Source organism: Copadichromis virginalis, linkage group LG2 (genome assembly GCF_057382275.1).
Source record: "Copadichromis virginalis isolate Kocher_CV1m ecotype Utaka linkage group LG2, C_Virginalis_male_GT1.1, whole genome shotgun sequence".
NCBI lineage: Eukaryota > Metazoa > Chordata > Actinopteri > Cichliformes > Cichlidae > Copadichromis > Copadichromis virginalis.
Genome location: NC_140619.1, coordinates 605649 through 629437, shown reverse-complemented (window position 1 = coordinate 629437; position 23789 = coordinate 605649). Strand labels below are relative to the sequence as shown.

At 45.1% G+C, this 23789-nt stretch overlaps 1 protein-coding gene across 1 annotated transcript in view; it reads right to left on the bottom strand.

Annotated features, from left to right (window-relative positions):
* Nucleotides 1–23789, bottom strand: part of LOC146716687 (uncharacterized) — a 33915-nt gene that overhangs the window by 3923 nt on the left and 6203 nt on the right. The window lies entirely within an intron of this gene.

Here is a 23789-nt window from a genome sequence, read left to right as displayed (position 1 = left end):
CTCCACAAATTTAGACTGGCTCCACTAAAGCAGAAATCTTAATGAAACTGACTCTGAACTTTACATAACTTCAACTACTGCTGAAATACACTTTTTAGAGTGTATGTAGTGCCAATCAAAAAACAAACTTAATAAAGTTGATTCTGATTCCAACTGTGGTTCACTTAAAGAGGCAGAATGTGAACATAATCCACTGAGCAAACAGGTTAGTGGCATCACGACACAGCTGGGAAAACTGCTTTGTAAAATCTGAATGTCATTTCGAGGAGACACACTTGGTACAGTATTGCAGTGAATCTCTCTTTGTGTCAAACTTGGGTGAAACTGTTGTTCTCTTCTAAGCATCTCTGTCAAGTTTTCTATGTAAATGAGCTCTCTATATTGCCTCTATCTTCTGCTCTCTGTCCCAGAACAAGGTGGGAATCCTCCGCAGGGATCCAAGTTACTTCTCTTGTCAGAAAACAGACGGGATCATTGCTTTGTTCTGCAGCCCTGTTATCTTTGGCTGTGTGATAAGGAACTCCACAGAGTTTCCCTATCTGGAGGAAGAAGAAAGACAACCCCAAGGTAAGCTCAGATTATGACATGAATTTATCATTGCCATCACTTCTATTTACACCGGCTTTGTTGCTGCTTGCATGCACTCACAGCGAGACAAATGTGTATGCTTGTTTGCTCATGTGTCAGTGCAAGCTTAGATGAACACATTTGGAGGATGTGTCAATAACTTTCCTTTAATTACACTGGAGAACTCTGCAGACTTCTTGAGGTGTCAAAACCCTGTTTTCTCTGTAGGTTAATGGATTCTAAAATATTTGAATATCATGTTGCTGCCACAGCCTGTAGCAAAATCCAAACTCCTGAGTTCTAAAAACATTGATTTTAAATGAATAACATACTGTTTCCTTCTCAGTAAATAGCTCTCAACCCAGCATTGATCCCACTGTCATCATCGTGACCTTAAATAAAGGAGTATCTGTTAGAGGGAAAAGGTAATCCACCCCTGCAGTACAGCTATGGAGACTCAATTCTGTTTTGTGAGTCGTGGCACTGGGATATTAATATACAAGCAAACACAATACAACCTTACACATTTGCTCATTTCCCAACAGTAGTTTACATCCGTGCCCACACTATCCTGATATAAATAAATAAAGATTTAATAAGTACCTGTTTGGAGTTTGAAGACATTTAGAGTAAAGCATCTTTATAATACTAAGTGCAATAATCCTTTCTGTCATCGTTGTATTTTTACTCAGTTGTATATAGTATTTATATTTGTATTCTATTTTTATCTTATTGTATATTTATTTTATTTTATTCTACTGTATATAGTATTTTATTTTATTCTATTCTGTACAGTTGTGTACTGTATTTATTCTTATTGTATTCTAATTTTTGCCTCATAACTTTTGCACTGTCCACTTCCTGCTGTGACAAAACAAATTTCCCACGTGTGGGACTAATAAAGGTTATCTTATCTTATCTTATCTTATCTTAATCTTCAGGCTCGAAATTAAAATGAGTTCCTTATTTGTATCACATTTTTTGTCTTTAACTTCAGCTACTCTGTAAACACAAATGTAATGCAGTGGGCAAATATCTATCGTACAAATGATCTTATTTTACCCGCAAACAACAAACAAACACAAAAACAACCTTGAAGTGATTCTCACATATCTGGTTCGATACGTGGTCAGGTGCAACGTCCGTCAGGCAGCAGTTTGGAGGCCATAGTGGTCCAGTCCGTTTAAGGTTGTGTAGACTGAATGTCGCCTCACTGGTAGTGAAGGAGCCTGAGCTAAACCACGAGGTTGAGAGATGCTGGCGAGATGTAGTCAGGTTCACTTCAACACAGCGCTCTGGAACTAGCCTCCTGGACTGGGGACTAGACTAGACAGCTCCTGTTGGGCTTGATTAGCCAGTGACAGGTTCTGTTGAGCTGAGATGAGTTCAGCTCTGGAAGTTGACGCAAAAACTCTGGTGTGGAAGGAGTCAGGTGAGGCTGTAGCACAAGACTTTCAGATGGCCACAAAGTGATGTAGGGTGGAGATCTTAATACCACGTGCCAAAGTGGTACAGTGCAGCTCCACAAACTCTATTCCCTCATGAGTCAATTATCTAAGTAATAGTGTTACATCCTGCATATGTTCTGGATACTGTGGATCACCTGAAAAAGAAAACCTCAAATCAGAAGAACTTGATCTTCATTTAGCCTGAAAAAAGAGTGTGTTGCTCTAAGAGGGGGGGAAAAAAGTAAAAATAGGACATCTGTGAAGAAACGCTGTGTGGCAGGATCGGAGCCAAATGCAGGACTCGCACACACAAAGGGATGAACTGGGCAGCTTTATTACACTGTGCAAACACTCAAAAAATAAACTCACGAAACACAAACTTGAAACTGGCTGGGGTGACTGGAGTCTTTGATGAGCCTCCCCGCTTTCCTCAGGCACCACTTCCTGTAGATGTCCTGGCTCATGCCGAATCTTTTCAGTCTCCTGAGAAAGAAGAGGCGCTGCTGCGCCTTCTTCACTGTTTTGTTTGGGTGTCCTGACCACGTAAGATCCTCAGCCAGATGTACCCCAAGGAAACGAAAGCTGCTCACTCTCTCCACAGCAGCTCCGTTGATGGTGATGGGGGTGTGTACTTCTCTACTCCTCTGCAAGTCCACCATCAACTCCTTTGTCTTTGCGTCGTTGAGGGTGAGATGGTTGTCTCGACACCAGTGGGTCAGGGCGTGCGTTCACCTTCCTGAAGCACCTCCGCACATCCTCCTCAGACACAGTGTGCGCACTGACGTCATCTGCGGTGCGCACACTGTCCGGTCTCGTGGTGTTCGCTGTGTCGAATCTAGCGTAGAATACGTTTAGATCCTCACACAGAGAGGCCGTGGTCTGCGGTGTGCTGGGTTTCCCTCTAAAGTCTGCGATTGTGTCCCTGCCACATACTCCGAGGGTTGTCAAACTGTTGCTCCACCCTGTCCCTGTACTCACGTTTGGCTGCTTTGATCGTCTTCTGGAGTTGGTAATGTGCGTGTTTGTTGTCCGATGTGTTCGCGGAGGCAAAGGCGGTGCTCCGTGCCGCCATTGCCGTGCGAACATCTCTGTTAATCCAGGGTTTTTGATTTGGGAAGGATTTAACTGTTCTGGTTGGAACGACATCTTCCACGCATTTCCTGATAAATCCGCAGACTGAGTCTGTGTACTCATCAATGTCCCTAGCAGCCACGTGAAACATTTCCCAGTCCGCGTGATCAAAACAGTCCCGCAGCGTAGACTCCGATTGGTCCGTCCAACAGTGCACCGCCCTCCGGGTTGGAGCTTCCTGTTTCAGCTTCTGCCTGTAGGCAGGCAGGAGCAGGATGGAGTGGTGATCTGATTGGCCGAATGAGGGCTTTGTACGCATCCTAGAAGGAGGTGTAGCAGTGGTCAAGTAGCCGGATGCACGTTTGCATAATCACACCAGCTGTTGTTGATCATGAAACACACACCACCGCCTCTGCTTTTCCCAGTAAGATCCTGTGACCTGTCCGCACGGTACACAGAGAACCCCGGTAGTTGTATTGCGGAGTCCGGTACCTTGTCCGATAGCCAGGTTTCTGTGAGGAAGATCACGCAGCAGTCCGGCATCTCTCGCTGGATTGAGATCCGTGCCAGAAGCTCGCACAGCTTGTTCTCCAGAGACTGCACATTAGCCAGTAATAAACTGGGGAGCGGTGGTCTGTTAGTGCGCCGTCTCAGTCGAAACAGAATGCCGGATCTTCTCCCTCTGTGTCGGCGTTTGCAGCCGCCAGGTGCCCAGATCAAAGGCGTCTCAGGTGAGATGAATGGGGGGCTGAAAACAGAGGGTCCGTGGTGCAAAACTTGAAGTCTGGAAAGTGATGGGAAAGTCCATCGCTTATGTCCAGTAAGGTTTGTTGGTCGTACACAAGAAGAAATGTGCTACTCGTGAAAAAATAAAGTAAAATTAAACACAAAAACCATCTGTTGCTTGGGGGAGCTCGCAACGAGGTTGCAATACTCGGCACCACAATGAGACAGGGAGGAAGCCAAACTGCATACACTGAACACAGGACAAGGAACTGTCAAAATAAAACAGGAAACATGAGACATTCACAAAGACGCAGACTTGACACTGACATGCACGAACATAGAGACAAGCGTGACTCGACAGGAAACGAGGCACACCGGGACTATACACAGGCTAACATAAACACTGAGGGAGGGAGAACTGAGATCACCAAGAACCAAAGAGATAAAGATAACCATGAATAACAACAAATTACCAGGTGATCGTGGTTCAGGGGCTTGGGAAGTTCATCTGCAACCAGAAGGTTGCCGGTTTGATCCCACAGCTCTCTCTGTCCTGGTCGTTGTGTTCTTGGGCAAGACACTTCACCCTACTGCCTACTGGTGTTGGCCAGAGGGGCCGATGGTGCAATATGGCAGCCTCGCTTCTGTCAGTCTGTCCCAGGGCAGCTGTGGCTACAACTGCACCAGTGTGTGAATGAATAGTGGAATTGTTTTGGTTTTTTTTGCCTGTCCCGTTTGGCTCTTTTGCCATCAGAATTGTTGTCTAAAGGCAAAGAAAGATGCCCAACGGATTTACTTTACCAAATTGACCATCCCAGCCTTGCCGTAATGGTCCATTTGATTCACCTTTTATTGTTCATTTTATTTTCACTTACTGAATACGGGACAGACTTGACTGGGGGAAAGAAGGGGAGAAAGAAAGAGGGAAAGAGAAACAGCTGAGAAGAGGAACGGGGGAGAAGGGCAAAAGACAAAAACCAACAGAACGGGCAGAAAAAAAAAAGAAAAAGAAAAAAAAATGCATCTATCAATCACCTGGATCACCTGCTGAGAAAGAAAAAAGAAAACAAGCAGAAGAGAACATGAGTAATAGAATAAACAACATCACAATGATATATGGGAATATGACAGTAAATACTAAATATTAAACATTATTGTGCAGCACATAAGATCAACAGAACACAGTGTGCTTTGAGGTAGGAGCCAAAAAGGGTGTAGTTTGTGGGTGTGATCACCCGTGTGTACACCTGTGAGCATGGACGCGCCTGTTTTTTTTAAAAGGTTCCTTCATGTAATGATCTGCTAGAGGGTGTGTGTGTCCTCCAGGGCATGAAGCAGGTATGGAGGAGATCAAAACTCCAGACATCCAGAGGCCCCCAGAACACAAGAGACCAAGGAAGACTAACAGAGGGGCAGCCGTGCCACTGTCCCAGAAAGAGCTGAGGAGAGTCCCAGATGAGGGCTCACTCAGCAGCCGCGGAGCAGAAGCCAGGGGGGGTTGCAGTGACGCGCCCGTGAGCTCCGCCGGCAGCCAGCCGTGCCTGAGTGACCGAGCCCCAGGCCGAGAGGCCGGGGGCACCCCACCTCCAAAGTGGCCCGAGCGAGCCCCAGGCTCCAGGCCCCGATAAGCGGCCGCCAAGGAGTGAGCCAGTGTGTACCTGGGCGCCCATCCCCGGACACAAAGAACCACCAACGCACCGATGTCTGAGGGAGTCCACCACTGGCAGGGGAAGTGGTGGTGGGGGGAGATAGGCCTCCAAACCTTGGAGGGCCTGAGATGTCCCCAGAGAGGTGGCGTCTGACACCCAACCTGACATATAGACACAGACATACAGGCACACACAGACACAAACATCCATTCCCACCCTCATGCTCTCATATGCACTTACTCCACACTCAACCAACGTGGAGACAGACATAAAGAGACGCTGTACACACGATCACACTCCCCAAGCGTACTCTACAAACCGGGTCTAGGTACCCTTGCCCCTGGAGGGGGGAACTGCACCCAGACCCAGGTGGTGTTACCCTTTTCCCTGCGGTGGGGGGAGGCAGATCGCCCCGACTCCGCAGCAGCAGGGAGGCCCCACACTCCAGACCGCAGTCGGACGGCCAACTCCTCCTCCTAGCCCCCCCGCTCCAACAGGCCGCAGAGAACGGGGGTGAGAGAAGACTCCAAACCTCCCTCCACCCGCTCATTGTAGTGTTGATGCATGTGTGTTCTAAGGTGCATTTAAAACCCAGGAGGGCATGGAGCTACCTGCCAGAGAGCAGCAGGTAAGCGCATGGTCCCTCCTGCTAGCCCTCAATGTCTACGTGTATTTAAAATTGAGAGGTGGGCAACGATGCCAGGGGTGGGGTGTGCACCCTGATGGTACTTTGGATTCCGTGTATCGTGCCCACCCCCAAGATCCTATATGTATGTGTAATGAGAGTGTGAGTAATGTGAATGTCTAAGTTGTGGGATAAAATTGAGGCAGAGGCAGCCAGAAGGGGACAGGGGGGGGGTAGCCTCCTCTGCACCCTGGTGACATACCCCTACTCCAAGGTCCTGCATGTGTGGGTGGTTGTGGTGGAGCGGGAAGAGGGAGGCAGCTGGAGATGGGGAGGGAAGGAAGGGAGGGGCAAGTGACCCCTCCCTGGGGCCAGCTCCCCTGTTGACCCCAGTAGGCACCCCCATACTCCGCGACCCGCCAGGGAAAGGGGGCCCAGGCCCATCCAGACCGGGGCCCAGTGCAGCAGTGCCTCCCGGCCCCACAGAGCCCTGGACAGTCCACCCAACCCCACCACAGAGAAAACTGCACCCACCCCACCGTCCACTCATCTTCCAGACTACATAAGACAAAAAACACCCAGGCTGAGATCTTCCTCCACCTCTCCTGTATCTCCCCCTCCTGCAGAGAGAGCTCCTGAATAGTGGAATTGGAAAGCGCTTTCGGTGCCTAGAAAAACGCTAAATAAATGCAATCCATTATTATTATTAAATAAAGATTATTGAATCAAAAACATAAACACTGGGTCACCAGCAGAGATGGGCAGTAATCTGATTTTTTTTTTTAAGTAAGGAGTAAAGTAAGGTGAAGTTTGCTCTCATTCTTCTCTCTCTGTCAAATACAGCAGCTGGACTTTTAGCTGCAGTTTGTGTATTTGTTAAACTGATAGAAACGTTGCATTTGAAACTGCTACGTAAAAATATTACTCCCTTAATGCTCCTCGCTCCTCTTTTGTAGCGCTAGCTAGATGCCAAAGTAGCGCAACTGTAATTTATGGACAATTGCAGTCGTTAAATATCGATAAATACAAACACCGTCCCACTTTAACCCCTGACTTTGGCACAAGGCTTTGCCTCGCTCATCTCTTTTTACCTGGTGATTAATGCATGTCTTTCATGTGTTAGTGTTTAGACTCAAACCCGTTCGATGTTTGAAGGCCCACAGTGACGTGTAATAATAATTAGCCTCGAATTAAAAGTAACGAGCCTGTTTTGAAAATGTAGAGAATAGAAAGTGCCTGGTTAAAGAGTTAGTTCATCACAGCACAAAAACAGCTTTAGTGAAGGTTACAAATGATCTTCTTATGGCCTCTGACAGTGGACTCATCTCTGTGCTTGTCCTGCTAGACCTCAGTGCAGCGTTCGATACTGTCGACCATAATATCATAGCAACCATTCGCGCTCACATTCACATCTATGGGCAATTTGGATTAATCCAATTAACCTCACAAGCTGCATGTCTTTGGGAGGAAGCCGGAGTACCCGGAGGGAACCCACGCAAACACAGGCAGAACATGCAAACTCCACACAGAAAGACCCCGGCCTGATGGTGGAACTCAGGACCTTCTTGCTGTGCGGCAACTGTGCTAACCACCGTGCTAACCGTTTGAATCATATCTATCTAATAGACAAATTTGTGTGTGAGGAGGACCCCCTATTTACATGAACAAACTGGACAGAGGTTAATTGTGGAGGACCATTCGCGTTTACACTAAACACACTTCCCTTACCCATTATCATTCGAAGACATAGCATACATTTGCTGCCCTTAAACACAGGGCTCTGGATAAGTAGAAGATGGATGGACATTATTCGTCATGTCATTGCGACTTGGGCATCAATGATCAGCCTGAAAAATCCTAGAATCAGCTGTGATGAAGTAGTGCACACAGTTCAGTATCACAGAGAGAACAAACAGGGGGATCCGTGTTGGGCACAGAACACCCTTCTATTCTTTAGAAATGCAATAGAAGCTTTATCCAAATGTCACCAAGCTTTTTTTGTCCCCACAAAGCCATTGTGCTGTTTGCACAGTGTTATCCTCTGCTCTCCCACGAGCCTCTGGGGCCTCGTCTTGACCACCTGGCAGGGGTTCCTATGTTCCAGGTGACCTTCTCCAGTCAGCACGCCGTCCAGACCGGGGAATGAGTGATTTACTTCTTTTTTATCTTGATATCCTTAAAGCCATGACTGTTTCGATGTATATGAGGCCAGTTGATGCAGCCCTGATGGAAACAAGTCGTGCACCTGTGTGTCTTTGAAGATAAATCTGCTTTTATTCCAGCACTGTCACGTGTTTATACTTCTTTTCATGCAGACCTTTAAAAGCATGTAATCTCACCTCCAGATCTGTTTTAGTCCACTGATATCTGACAGGGAAAAACAAGCAGTGTGACACGCTAGGTGAGGATCAAAGACTCCTTCACTTTAGAGAGAAAGGAAAAAATGTGGAAGCTGAGCTGGAATGTTAAAAAAGCAATATCAGCATATAGTAACTCAGTTTCCCAAACTCTCACTCCGATGTTTTCCCCACAATATTAGGACTCTGCTCCCTCAGCACAGTTATGGATGTACCGCGAGGTCTGTTTGCATCGTAGCCTGGAGCCCTCTCCTGCTAACGCTCTCAGTGGATTTATCATAGACACACCAGGCTGTTTGAAGACTGTAAACCAGGGCTGAGCTTTTATGTCATGCAAAGCAGGAGCGCCAAGTGTAATCACACAGTTTATGATTAGTATACTAAACACTCTTTAAATTCACACATTTGACCCACTTAGTGTATAATTTCACAGAGCAAGAAGCAAGATTTTCCAAAAGGTGTTTTCACCAAAATGCCCCTCACATGGTTTGACTGAGCGAGCAAAGATATTGTTGTTGCTGTTTGTTTTGCTTGGTTCATACAGGAAAACAGCAATCACTGGGCTGGAAGAACTGCATCAGTCCCTGCTATGCACTAATGGCTCCTGCAGCAGGCTTATATTACACAGCGTAATTACTAACAGGGTGGAAGGTGGCCACCACAACTCATGATGTGACGTTTACCCCGGTTTGTCCCTTTAAGTGTGATTTTTGCTCTTTGGTGAATCTCAGTCAGGTCAAAAGTGCAAAGCCAACGCAGGCTCCTTTGGGCCACCATGCTGGTCCTACCTGGACACATATAATAATAATAATAATAATAATAAATTTTATTTATGAGCGCCTTTCAAGTCACCCAAGGACACTTTACAATAGGATAAAACACCTAGTAAAACAATGGCAGAATAAGAACAATAAAATAAAAGCACAAGATAAAATGAACAAACAGTGGATTCACAGTGAATATGCAGATTTGAACAGATGAGTTTTGAGCTGGGATTTAAACTGGGGGAGAGAACCAATATTTCTTATTTCAGGGGGCAGAGAGCTCCACAGCCTGGGAGCAGAGCAGCTGAAAGCTCTGCTTCCCATGGTGGTGAGGCGGAAGGTACAGTAAGCTGGATAGAAGAAGAAGAACGAAGTGAACGGGCAGAACAAGTGGTGGTTAACAGGTCAGAAAGGTAAGAAGGAGCGAGGTTATGAATGGCCTTGAAGGTGAGCAGAAGAAGTTTGAAAATTATCCGGAATTTCACATGTGCTAAGAATGGTATGAAGGCATAATGAAATTAATACTTAACCGCTATTTATTTTTTTTATTGTATTATAGGGGGGTCTTTACAATATTAAGTGCCCTGAGGTGACTGTAATTTGGTGCCATGTAAATCAAATTGAATTGAACTATTACTTGGAGTGGGAGGAGCTACTGAATGTGTCTGCAGGTGCTGCAGCTCCTCTTATATGACGGGCATGTTTGTACCTTGTTCTTTAACAAATTCCTCTCGAGATTTAATCATATCAACATGATCGGTGCTCACTTTAATTTCCAGGCCTTGGCGCTGCTAGATTGAAAAGTGTTTCCTGAATACCTCCTATAGTGGACAGGAAGTAACTTAGCTGTGCAAACAGCCAGTTAGACTCCAGATATCCATGTGACTGCAGGAAACGCCTCCATCATGCCCCAACATACAGGAAGGTGTGAGTGACCTGTTATTGCTGCTTGCTGCTTCATTTTTGTGACTCAGTTGCAGAAAAAATGACCAACAGGAAGTAAATTTGGTCAACAGACTATATGTAAAATTATCCACGATCATGAGAAATGAGTGGAACGAGTGACGGGTCCAAACAAGTCATGATATGAATGGTCTGCTTTTTACCAACTGATGTCACACTGACACTGTTGGTGACGTAGACCTGGATGTAGATGTGGACGAGCTTCCACTTCACAACCATGAGCTTTGTGTAATAATGTAACTATATTCAAGAATAACGTCGTCCTCACAAAGCGCAGTCCTGTTCGTTACACACAGTGTTTATGTGTTTGTCCTCTGTTCATTCTAATGAGTGTGTGCAGCTGCAGTCTGAAGCTTGTCCCCTCTTCACTAAAACATAAACGCCACACTGATTTGCATCTCCACTAAAACCCTTTGATGGTTTTCCCAGCACAGTGGGATGTAATCAAATGCATAGTGAGAGATTTTGAGTAGTGATGCAATGCATCATGGTCCCATCTTGTTTGACAATGTTCCTCTCTCTGTTTGACAAACCTGGGGTGTTTCCAGCGTTCCAGCTCTACTTTGGTGCTTTATACAGTGGGGCAAAAAAGTATTTAGTCAGCCACCGATTGTGCAAGTTCCCCCACCTAAAATGATGACAGAGGTCAGTAATTTGCACCAGAGGTACACTTCAACTGTGAGAGACAGAATGTGAAAAAAAAAATCCATGAATCCACATGGTAGGATTTGTAAAGAATTTGTTAGGTTTTGTATTGTTGATTGTCATTTATGTTTAGAAATATTTAACCATATATGCTTAGAGGTGTATAATCAATTGTGTACTGATAGACTGTGTGATCTTTAGCAGGCTACAAAGGCTTGGTGTGTATTCCACACTAGAATGCACACCTACATCCTGTGAGCATGGGAAGAGGTCGTACCTTGTCTTATTGTTTTATGGTAGGATTAACGTAGCTACGTCTGTTCTAGTCTAAGTGCTTTTTGTATAGATGAACTGCTGGACTTCCTCACCATGTTATCTAGGGTGAACCATCTAGGGTGAGGGGGAGGCTACCCTCTTCCTGACCAAGGATGTTTGCTTTTGTGCTTTCATGTTAAATGACCCTTTGATCAGCAGTACACCACACACACACACACACACACACACACACACACACACACACACACACAGGAAAGGTACACTTTGTGTGTAGGTAGACATCATATGTTAATGACCCTATGCATATTCATGTAACCACAATAAAAGAAGTGCTATGGGGAACCTGGCTGAGAGTCTGACGGAGGTCAAGTGGTGGAACGACACTTGACTCCAGGCAGGTCTCCCTCATGCATGAGTAAACCAGAGAACTTTGCCTACTTCGTGTCTTGCTCGCTGTGTAGTTATATTGTCCTCAACGTTCCAGCGAATAGGTTCAAGCTACAAACCTATCAGAATTTATTCGTAAATCAGGGTGGAAAATAAGTATTTGGTCAATAACAAAAATACAACTCAATACTTTGTAACATAACCTTTGTTGGCAATAACAGAGGTCAAACGTTTACTATAGGTCTTTACCAGGTTTGCACACACAGTAGCTGGTATCTTGGCCCATTCCTCCATGCAGATCTTCTCGAGAGCAGTGATGTTTTGGGGCTGTCGCCGAGCAACACGGACTTTCAACTCCCGCCACAGATTTTCTATGGGGTTGAGGTCTGGAGACTGGCTAGGCCACTCCAGGACTTTCAAATGCTTCTTACGGAGCCACTCCTTTGTTGCCCGGGCGGTGTGTTTTGGATCATTGTCATGTTAGAAGACCCAGCCTCGTTTCATCTTCAAAGTTCTCACTGATGGAAGGAGGTTTTGGCTCAAAATCTCACGATACATGGCCCCATTCATTCTGTCCTTAACACGATCAGTCGTCCTGTCCCCTTGGCAGAAAAACAGCCCCATAGCATGATGTTTCCACCCCCATGCTTCACAGTAGGTATGGTGTTCTTGGGATGCAACTCAGTATTCTTCTTCCTCCAAACACGACGAGTTGAGTTTATACCAAAAAGTTCTACTTTGGTTTCATCTGACCACATGACATTCTCCCAATCCTCTGCTGTATCATCCATGTGCTCTCTGGCAAACTTCAGACGGGCCTGGACATGCACTGGCTTCAGCAGCGGAACACGTCTGGCACTGCGGGATTTGATTCCCTGCCGTTGTAGTGTGTTACTGATGGTGACCTTTGTTACTTTGGTCCCAGCTCTCTGCAGGTCATTCTCCAGGTCCCCCCGTGTGGTTCTGGGATCTTTGCTCACCGTTCTCATGATCATTTTGACCCCACGGGATGAGATCTTGCGTGGAGCCCCAGATCGAGGGAGATTATCAGTGGTCTTGTATGTCTTCCATTTTCTGATGATTGCTCCCACAGTTGATTTTTTCACACCAAGCTGCTTGCCTATTGTAGATTCACTCTTCCCAGTCTGGTGCAGGTCTACAATACTTTTCCTGGTGTCCTTCGAAAGCTCTTTGGTCTTGGCCATGGCGGAGTTTGGAGTCTGACTGTTTGAGGCTGTGGACAGGTGTCTTTTATACAGATGATGAGTTCAAACAGGTGCCATTCATACAGGTAACGAGTGGGGGACAGAAAAGCTCCTTACAGAAGACGTTACAGGTCTGTGAGAGCCAGAGATTTTCCTTGTTTGAGGTGACCAAATACTTATTTTCCACCCTGATTTACGAATAAATTCTTTACAAATCCTACCATGTGGATTCATGGATTTTTTTTTCACATTCTGTCTCTCACAGTTGAAGTGTACCTCTGGTGCAAATTACTGACCTCTGTCATCATTTTAAGTGGGGGAACTTGCACAATCGGTGGCTGACTAAATACTTTTTTGCCCCACTGTATGCAACATGTGATGACCTGAGTAAATGATTCTCACTCTGAAAAGGATTTGATATGAACAACACTCATAGATAACAGGAAGTGAGCACACAGTTAGCCAGAGAAATGCATTCACAGGCTGAGTAATGATAGATGCACACTGACGGGAGTGGAAGCAGCTACCATCAGACAAGATGTGAAACAGTAGCTTTGTGATTTTTTGACAGGCTGGACTTTGATGTTTAAGTCGAGACGCTCCGTTATGTTCGCTCTTGGATTGTCAGTAATTAGACCAAACGTGTTGTTGTTCCTGTGCGACTGAGCTACACGGAAGCTGCCCACGTTTAGTTCCCACTGTGAGCTGGGACATTGCTCTGTTGTTATGTTAGCTGTGTTAATGTGGTCCAGTACCACTGTTGGAAATTACATTTATATGTAATCATTCCAATGATTTACATCTAATTTACACCACACTGTCCACCGCTCAACCTCCCGCTTTTACAAATAACTCCAGGCTCATCCTAACGGTGCGTTCACACCGAACGCGATAGACATGACCAAAAAGCGCCAGACGCCCCTAGCTGGTGGCGTGCACATTCGCACCTTGACGCGCGTCCAACGTGAATTGGTCGACGGAAATGTGGGAGGAAATAGTGCCAGACGGTATGTTTGCAAGATGGCAGCTGTCGAGCTAGCGCTTGAAGAGAGAGTCTCCCTTTTCTATTTATTTTGGAGAGCAGAGCAGCGGCGTTAAGGACGTCCTCGCCGTACCTGGGTCCATCAGGTCCTCCAGAAGCATGAGCAGTTTGGTGAGTTTCACCATTTGCTCCAGGAGCTGCACCTGGATGACGGCTGCTTTCAGCGGTACCACCGTCTGTCCCTCGCCCAGTTTGAGGACCTGCTGTCTCGCGTTGGTCCCGGCATCGCCCACCTAGACACCAACTACAGGCGCTCAATCCCACCTGCAGAGCGCCTGTCCATCTGCCTGAGGTTAGTAAAAGTGTTTAATAGGGGTGCAATGATACACAAACTTCACGGTTCGGTTCGGTTCGATACATTGGTGTCACGGTTCGATATTTTTTCAATACAAAAAAAATGTTCATGCCTTTTTAATTTGTTATTTATTAAAATTATAAATATATATTTTAACTCAAAAGTACAGTTTTTAAATTTAACCCTAACCCTTGTGCGCGTTTTTTATTTTGACAGCGAATGCGCACCTGCGGACCACTTATGTGCAGCCCTGGTTATTTAGCTCGTCATATTGCAGCCACAGAAATTATTTTGTCCATGAAACCATAATGCTGCACTTTCTTTGTGCCTTATAGTCTGATTTGTCATAACTTATCCGTTTTGCGGTAAGCTTTTCTTTGGCTGTCACTTCTTCACCCTGACCTGTCTTATTTGGCTCAGCAGAACTAAAATATATATCCTGCTGCTTTTACACACACACTCACATAAGCTCAGCGATTCTCTGCGCGATCAACCTCTCACATGTTTAAGCTGCGGGAGATTTCACTTGTCATGTTTGCATAGTAAGCTAACGATTGATAAGACGATGTCAGAGGAATTGGTGCACAAATTATCATCACTCACCAATCAGTACTGTCGCTCTCTATACACAGTTTGTGTGATTGCAAAGTGAAAGCAAAAAAACAAGCGCAAATTCAAGCGCGATTTCAATATGTCACATATTGACAGTGGCTCACCGATGCCAATGACATAATTACCCAGCTACATTTCCAAAAGAATGCAAAAGCATTGACATATATTTTTCCTTCCTACGATAGCCCGACGGGCAGGGCAGAGATAGATTTTGGTAGCCCGACTGGAAAAATCTCTAGCCATCGTTTATACACTGCTGATATGGATGTGCTATGCTATCAATGAATGCTGTCGGTGTTTACTGAAAGAAAACTGAAATCTAACCAGATTCTTACTCTGGATGGCATTACCTTGGTCTCCAGTAACGCTGTGAGGAACCTTGGAGTCATGTTTGACCAGGACATGTCCTTCAACGCACATATTAAACAAATATGTAAGACTGCTTTCTTCCATTTGCGCAACATCTCTAAGGTTAGAAATATCCTGTCTCAGAGTGACGCTGAAAAACTAGTTCATGCATTTATTACTTCCAGGCTGGACGACTGTAATTCATTATTATCAGGAAGTCCAAAAAACTCACTGAAAAGCCTTCAGCTAATCCAAAATGCTGCAGCAAGAGTCCTGACAGGGACTAGAAAGAGAGAGCATATTTCTCCTGTTTTGGCTTCCCTTCATTGGCTTCCTGTTAAATCCACAATACTTAAGGTCTTAAATAATCAGGCCCCATCTTATCTTAATGACCTTGTAGTACCATATCACCCTATTAGAGCACTTCGCTCTCGCTCTGCAGGCCTACTTGTTGTTCCTAGAGTATTAAAAAGTAGAATGGGAGGCAGAGCCTTCAGTTTTCAGGCCCCTCTTCTGTGGAACCAGCTTCCAGTTTGGATTCAGGAGACAGACACTATCTCTACTTTCAAGATTAGGCTTCAAACTTTCCTTTTTGCTAAAGCATATAGTTAGGGCTGGACCAGGTGACCCTGAATCCTCCCTTAGTTATGCTGCAATAGACGTAGGCTGCCGGGGATTCCCATTCCCACTTTGCCAAAACAATGTACTTTGCCAAAACAATGTCGGACTCTGTAGTTTTCTCTGGTCCCCTCCCCAATCAGACCAGGAGTGACATGTTTATCCGCATGTTCTCCTTAAATTGCTGGCTGTCTGAGTGGTGTCCCAGAAACGATGTGGGCTTCATAGATAATTGGCAAACCTTCTGGAGGAAACCTGGTCTTGTTAGGAGAGACGGCATCCATCCCACTTTGGATGGAGCAGCTCTCATTTCTAGAAATATGGACAAATTTATTAAACCCCCCAAAATATGACTATCCAGAGTTGGGACCAGGAAGCAGAGTTGCAGTCTTACACGCTTCTCTGCAGCTTCTCTCCTCCTGCTACCCCCCCAAAAACCCATCTCCATAGAGACTGTGTCAGCTTCCAAAAAGACAAAAAACAAACTAAAAACCAGCAACAAACAACTTAAACATAAACAATTACAAAGAAAGAACAATACAGTATCCACATCTGAACCAAAGAGTAAAACAGTGAAATGTGGATTATTAAATATTAGGTCTCTCTCCTCCAAGTCTCTGTTAGTACATGACTTAATAATTGATCAACAAATTGATTTACTCTGCCTTACAGAAACCTGGTTGCAGCAGGATGATTATGTTAGTTTAAATGAATCAACACCCCCGAGTCATTCTAACTACCAGAAATCTCGAAGCACAGGCCGAGGGGGCGGTGTGGCAGCAATTTTTCACACCAGCCTATTAATTAATGAAAGACCAAGACAGACTTTTAATTCATTTGAAAGCCTGATGCTTAGCCTCGTCCACCCCAGCTATGAAACTCAGAAACCAGTCTTACTTGTTATCATCTATCGTCCACCTGGGCCTTACACAGAGTTTCTGTCTGATTTCTCAGACTTTATATCTAATTTAGTTCTGAGCTCAGATAAAATAATTATTGTGGGTGATTTTAACATCCATGTAGATGCTAAAAATGACAGCCTCAACATGGCATTTAATCTGTTATTAGACTCAATTGGTTTCTCTCAAAATGTAAAAGAACCCACCCACCACTTTAATCACACTCTAGATCTTGTTTTAACATATGGCATAGAAACTGAACATTTAACAGTGTTTCCTGAAAACCCTCTCCTGTCTGATCATTTCCTGATAACATTTACTTTTACAATAATTGATTACACAGCGGTGAAGAGTAGACTTTATCAAAGTAGATGTCTTTCTGAAAGTGCTGTAACTAAGTTTAAGACTATAATCCACCCACTGTTATCATCTCCAATGCCCTGTACCAACATAGAGCAGAGCAGCTATCTGAACGCTACCCCAACAGAGGTCGATTATCTTGTTAATAATATCACCTCCTCACTACGTACGACTCTGGATACTGTAGCTCCTGTGAAAACTAAGGTCTCTAATCAGAAGTACCTGACTCCGTGGTATAATTCTCAAACACGTACCCTAAAGCAGATGACTCGTAATCTGGAGAGGAAATGGCGTGTCACAAATCTAGAGGATCATCATTTAGCCTGGAGAAATAGTTTGCTGCTTTATAAGAAAGCCCTCCGCAAAGCCAGAACATCTTACTATTCATCACTGATTGAAATAAATAAGAATAACCCCAGGTTTCTCTTCAGCACTGTAGCCAGGCTGACAAAAAGTCAGAGCTCTTTTGAGCCAACAATCCCTTTAACGTTAACTAGTAATGACTTCATGAACTTCTTCACAAATAAAATTTTTATCATTAGAGAAAAAATTACCAATAATCCGTCCCATCCTGGCAACAAACTGTTCCAACTTCTGCAATCTGGTAGAAGGTTCCCCATCTTCCGGGCAAGGACAGAGAGACTCAAGAGGAGCTTCTATCCCCAAGCCATCCGTGCCCTAAACACACACACCCGCCCTCTCACATCATCTATAATTGACTGAGACAGGACTCTCTTCCAGACACTAAACCAAGGCACAATGTACATTTCAATTCCTTTAATTTTAAATATGTTTATATTGTCTATCCTGTAAAATAGTCAGATATCTATTCATATTAATGTACAGAATTCACCTGCTTGCTGCTACTACTGCACATTCACCCAGTGTATATACTATATGTGTGTATATATATATATATATATATAATGTTCTCCCTCTACGCCCCCCCCCCCCCCCAATTTTTGCACATGTCGAGGAGCGTGTCAGGCTACATTTCACTGTGTGTTATACTTGTATAACTATGCATGTGACAAATAATAAAGAACCTTGAACCTTGAACCTTGAATCATCCCACAGATGTAATATTATCTACAGCTACTCTTAGTACCATTGATGTTAAGTTAGACTCTTTTTCTCTAATTGATCTTTCTGAGTTAACTTCAATAATTACTTCCTCCAAACCATCAACGTGTCTTTTAGACCCCATTCCTACAAAACTGCTCAAAGAAGTCCTGCCATTAATTAATGCTTCGATCTTAAATATGATCAGCCTATCTCTAATGATCGGCTATGTACCACAGGCCTTCAAGCTGGCTGTAGTTAAACCTTTACTCAAAAAGCCATCTCTAGACCCAGCAGTCTTAGCTAATTATAGGCCAATCTCCAACCTTCCTTTCATATCAAAAATCCTTGAAAGAGTAGTTGTCAAACAGCTAACAGATCATCTGCAGAGGAATGGCTTATTTGAAGAGTTTCAGTCAGGTTTCAGAGCTCATCACAGCACAGAAACAGCTTTAGTGAAGGTTACAAATGATCTTCTTATGGCCTCTGACAGTGGACTCATCTCTGTGCTTGTCCTGCTAGACCTCAGTGCAGCGTTCGATACTGTCGACCATAATATCCTATTAGAGCGATTAGAACATGCTGTAGGTATTACAGGTACTGCACTGCAGTGGTTTGTATCATATCTATCTAATAGACTCCAATTTGTGCATGTAAATGGAGAGTCCTCTTCACACACTGAGGTTAATTATGGAGTTCCACAGGGTTCAGTGCTAGGACCAATTCTGTTTACATTATACATGCTTCCCTTAGGCAGTATCATTAGAAGACAAAGCATACATTTTCACTGCTATGCAGATGACACCCAGCTCTATCTGTCCATGAAGCCAGATAACACACACCAATGAGTTAAACTGCTGGGATGTCTTAAAGACATAAAGACCTGGATGGCCGCTAACTTTCTGCTTCTTAATTCAGATAAAACTGAGGTTATTGTACTCGGCCCTGAAAATCTTAGAAATATGGTATCTAACCAGATTCTTACTCTGGATGGCATTACCTTGGCCTCCAGTAACGCTGTGAGGAACCTTGGAGTCATTTTTGACCAGGACATGTCCTTCAACGCACATATTAAACAAATATGTAAGACTGCTTTCTTCCATTTGCGCAACATCTCTAAAATTAGAAATATCCTGTCTCAGAGTGACGCTGAAAAACTAGTTCATGCATTTATTACTTCCAGGCTGGACTACTGTAATTCATTATTATCAGGATGTCCAAAAAACTCGCTGAAAAGCCTTCAGCTAATCCAAAATGGTGCAGCAAGAGTCCTGACAGGGACTAGAAAGAGAGAGCAGATTTCTCCTGTTTTGGCTTCCCTTCATTGGCTTCCTGTTAAATCCAGAATTGAATTCAAAATCCTGCTCCTCACATACAAGGTCTTAAATATTCAGGCCCCATCTTATCTTAAAGACCTTGTAGTACCATATCACCCTATTAGAGCGCTTCGCTCTCGCTCTGCAGGCCTACTTGTTGTTCCTAGAGTATTTAAAAGTAGAATGGGAGGGAGAGCCTTCAGTTTTCAGGCCCCTCTTCTGTGGAACCAGCTTCCAGTTTGGATTCAGGAGACAGACACTATCTCTACTTTTAAGATTAGGCTTAAAACTTTCCTTTTTGCTAAAGCATATAGTTAGGGCTGGACCAGGTGACCCTGAATCCTCCCTTAGTTATGCTGCAATAGATGTAGGCTGCCGGGGGATTCCCATGATGCATTGAGTTTTTCCTATCCAGTCACCTTTCTCACTCACTATGTATTAATAGACCTCTCTGCATTGAATCATATCTGTTATTAACCTCTGTCTCTCTTCCACAGCATGTCTTTTATCCTGTCTTCCTTCTCTCACCCCAACCGGTCGCAGCAGATGGCCCCGCCCCTCCCTGAGCCTGGTTCTGCCGGAGGTTTCTTCCTGTTAAAAGGGAGTTTTTCCTTCCCACTGTCGCCAAAGTGCTTGCTCATAGGGGGTCATATGATTGTTGGGTTTTTCTCTGTATCTATGAAGCGCCTTGAGGCGACTTTTGTTGTGATTTGGCGCTATATAAATAAAATTGAATTGAATTGAATTGGTACGGAGACGACTGTGTATAATATTTCTAGTAATACTCGAAAGGTGTCATCAAGTCCCGATTTAATTCGATTTATGGTGTTATCAGTGTTTGAATGATAGCATGGCTGTGGTGTCTATCAGCGTATGCTCTCAGTGTTTGCTGATATCAAACTGTGGTATGAGGACCACTGTGGGGTAATCTTTGTAGTGATACTCAGAAGGTCTATCTCATAAAGTCCTTTTTTTTTTTTATTTAGACCTGGTTTAATTCTGAGATAGTTGAATATTTGTATATAATCCCTGCAGCTGTCAGACTCTATAACAGGGGTCACCAGCCTTTCTTAAAACTGATAAGGGAGATAAGGGAGAAGTTGGTGAGGGAGAAGTTCATGGCCCACTTCTCGGCGGAGGGAGCAGCGTCTTGGCAAACAAAAGAACAGCCTGTTTGAAGACCCAGTGACTTCCCCACAACGGCCCTGAGCCAACCACAAACCTCTAAAGAGCGTTCCTGCCTTTTTAAAACATATTCTTAATAAATGGATCTCTACTCCAAAATAAACTAACCTCTCTTTATGCTCTTAAATAATTGGTCTTCACTATGTTTCTATATAGTAGTATATTCTTTCATTAGTATAATATGAAATTAATTCTACATGTGTCAAGCTGTGTGACAATATTTGCTGTGTAGTAGAACTGAGACATTAGTCATTATACAACATTTATTTGAAATAATATTAAAATTCTCAAACAGAAATACATTAAACATAAATACAGATCCTTCTCAAAAAATTAGCATAGTGTGATAAAGTTCATTATTTTCTGTAATGTACTGATAAACATTAGACTTTCATATATTTTAGATTCATTACACACAACTGAAGTAGTTCAAGCCTTTCATTGTTTTAATATTGATGATTTTGGCATACAGCTCATGAAAACCCAAAATTCCTATCTCAAAAAATTTGCATGTCATGAAAAGGTTCTCTAAACGAGCTATTAACCTAACCATCTGAATCAACGAACTCTAAACACCTGCAAACGATTCCTTAGGCTTTTAAAAACTCCCAGCCTGGTTCATTACTCAAAACTGCAAAAATGGGTAAGACTGCCGACCTGACTGCTGTCCAGAAGGCCATCATTGACACCCTCAAGCAAGAGGGTAAGACACAGAAAGAAATTGCTGAATGAATAGGCTGTTCCCAGAGTGCTGTATCAAGGCACCTCAGTGGAAAGTCTGTGGGAAGGAAAAAGTGTGGCAGAAAACGCTGCACAACGAGAAGAGGTGACCGGATCCTGAGGAAGATTTCGGAGAAGGACCGATTCCAGACCTTGGGGGACCTGCGGAAGCAGTGGACTGAGTCTGGAGTAGAAACATCCAGAGCCACCGTGTACAGGCGTGTGCAGGAAATGGGCAACAGGTGCCACATTCCCCAGGTCAAGCCACTTTTGAACCAGAAACAGCGGCAGAAGCGCCTGACCTGGGTACAGAGAAGCAGCGCTGGACTGTTGCTCAGTGGTCCAAAGTACTTTTGCATGTCATTCGGAAATCAAGGTGCCAGAGTCTGGAGGAAGACTGGGGAGAGGGAAATGCCAAAATGCCTGACGTCCAGTGTCAAGTACCCACAGTCAGTGATGGTCTGGGTGCCATGTCAGCTGCTGGTGTTGGTCCACTGTGTTTTATCAAGGGCAGGGTCAATGCAGCTATCAAGAGATTTTGGAGCACTTCATGCTTCCATCTGCTGAAAAGCTTTATGGAGATGAAGATTTCATTTTTTAGCACGACCTGGCACCTGCTCACAGTGCCGAAACCCCTGGTAAATAGTTTACCGCTCCATCCTGCTCCTGCCTGCCTACAGGCAGAAGCTGAAACAGGAAGCTCCAACCCGGAGGGCGGTGCACTGTTGGACGGACCAATCGGAGTCTGCGCTGCGGGACTGTTTTGATCACGCGGACTGGGAAATGTTTCACGTGGCTGCTAGGGACATTGATGAGTACACAGACTCAGTCTGCGGATTTATCAGGAAATGCGTGGAAGATGTCGTTCCAGCCAGAACAGTTAAATCCTTCCCAAATCAAAAACCCTGGATTAACGGAGATGTTCGCGCGGCACGGAGCACCGCCTTTGCCTCCGCGAACACATCGGACTACAAACACGCACATTACCAACTCCGGAAGACGATCAAAGCAGCCAAACGTGAGTACAGGGACAGGGTGGAGCAACAGTTTGACAACCCTCGGAGTATGTGGCAGGGACTAAACACGATCACAGACTTTAGAGGGAAAACCAGCACACCGCAGACCACGGCCTCTCTGTGTGAGGATCTAAACGTATTCTACGCTAGATTCGACACAGTGAACACCACGAGACCGAACAGTGTGCGCACCGCGGATGACGTCAGTGCGCACACTGGGTCTGATGGAGGATGTGCGGAAGTGCTTCAGGAAGGTGAACGCACGCAAAGCTACTGGTCCGGACGGGATTCCCGGCCTCGTCCTCAAGTCATGCGCGGCTCAGCTAGCTGGAGCGTTCATACACATCTTCAACCTTTCCCTCTCTCTGTCTGTAGTCCCAGCCTGCTTCAAAATGGCCACCGTCGTCCCTGTACCCAAATCCTAAACCATCTCCTCATTGAACGACTGGCGACCTGTAGCCCTGACCCCCATCGTAAGCAAATGCTTCGAGAAGCTGGTCAGGGACTTCATCCGCTCTGCACTACCCGACTCACTGGACCCTCTACAGTTCGCATACCGCCACAACAGGTCCACTGATGATGCCATAGCCCTGACACTACACACTGCCCTGTCACACCTGGAGAAGAGAGACACGTATGTGAGAATGCTGTTTGTAGATTACAGCTCAGCATTCAATACCATCGTTCCCTCGAAGCTGGACAGGAAACTGCAGGATCTAGGACTGAGCAGCTCCCTCTGCAGCTGGATCCTTAGCTTCCTGTCTGACAGACGCCAAGTGGTCAGACTGGGCAGCATCACCTCATCCCCCATCACACTGAACACTGGTGCTCCACAGGGGTGTGTACTGAGCCCTCTCCTGTACTCACTCTACACCTACGACTGCACGGCCACTAACAACTCCAACATCATTGTGAAGTTTGCGGACGACACTACAGTGGTGGGTCTTATCACCAATGGTGATGAGCTGGCTTACAGGGAGGAGGTCAGCGCCCTGACCCACTGGTGTCAAGACAACCATCTCACCCTCAACGTCGCAAAGACAAAGGAGTTGATAGTGGACTTCCGGAGGTGCAGAGAAGTACACACCCCCATCACCATCAACGGCGCTGCTGTGGAGAGAGTGAGCAGCTTCCGCTTCCTTGGTGTACATCTGGCTGAGGATCTTATGTGGTCAGTACACATAAACAAAACAGTGAAGAAGGCGCAACAGCGCCTCTTCTTTCTCAGGAGACTGAAAAGATTCGGCATGAGCCCCCGCATCCTCAGGACCTTCTATCACTGTGCCATTGAGAGCATCCTCACTGGATGCATCACCACCTGGTATGGCAACAGCACCGCCTACAACTGCAAAGCTCTCCAGCGAGTAGTGCGGTGCTCTGAACGGATAATTGGAGGTGAGCTTCCCTCCCTCCAAGACATCTACAGGAAGCGCTGCCTGAGGAAAGCGGGGAGGATCATCAAGGACTCCAGTCACCCCAGCCATAAACTGTTCAGACTACTTCCATCAGGAAGGAGGTTCTGCAGCATCCGGTCCCGAACCAGCAGACTGAGAGACAGCTTCTTCCACCAGGCCATCAGACTGCTGAACACGTCATAGACACCTCACCTCCACTACTGGAACTTCAACATTAT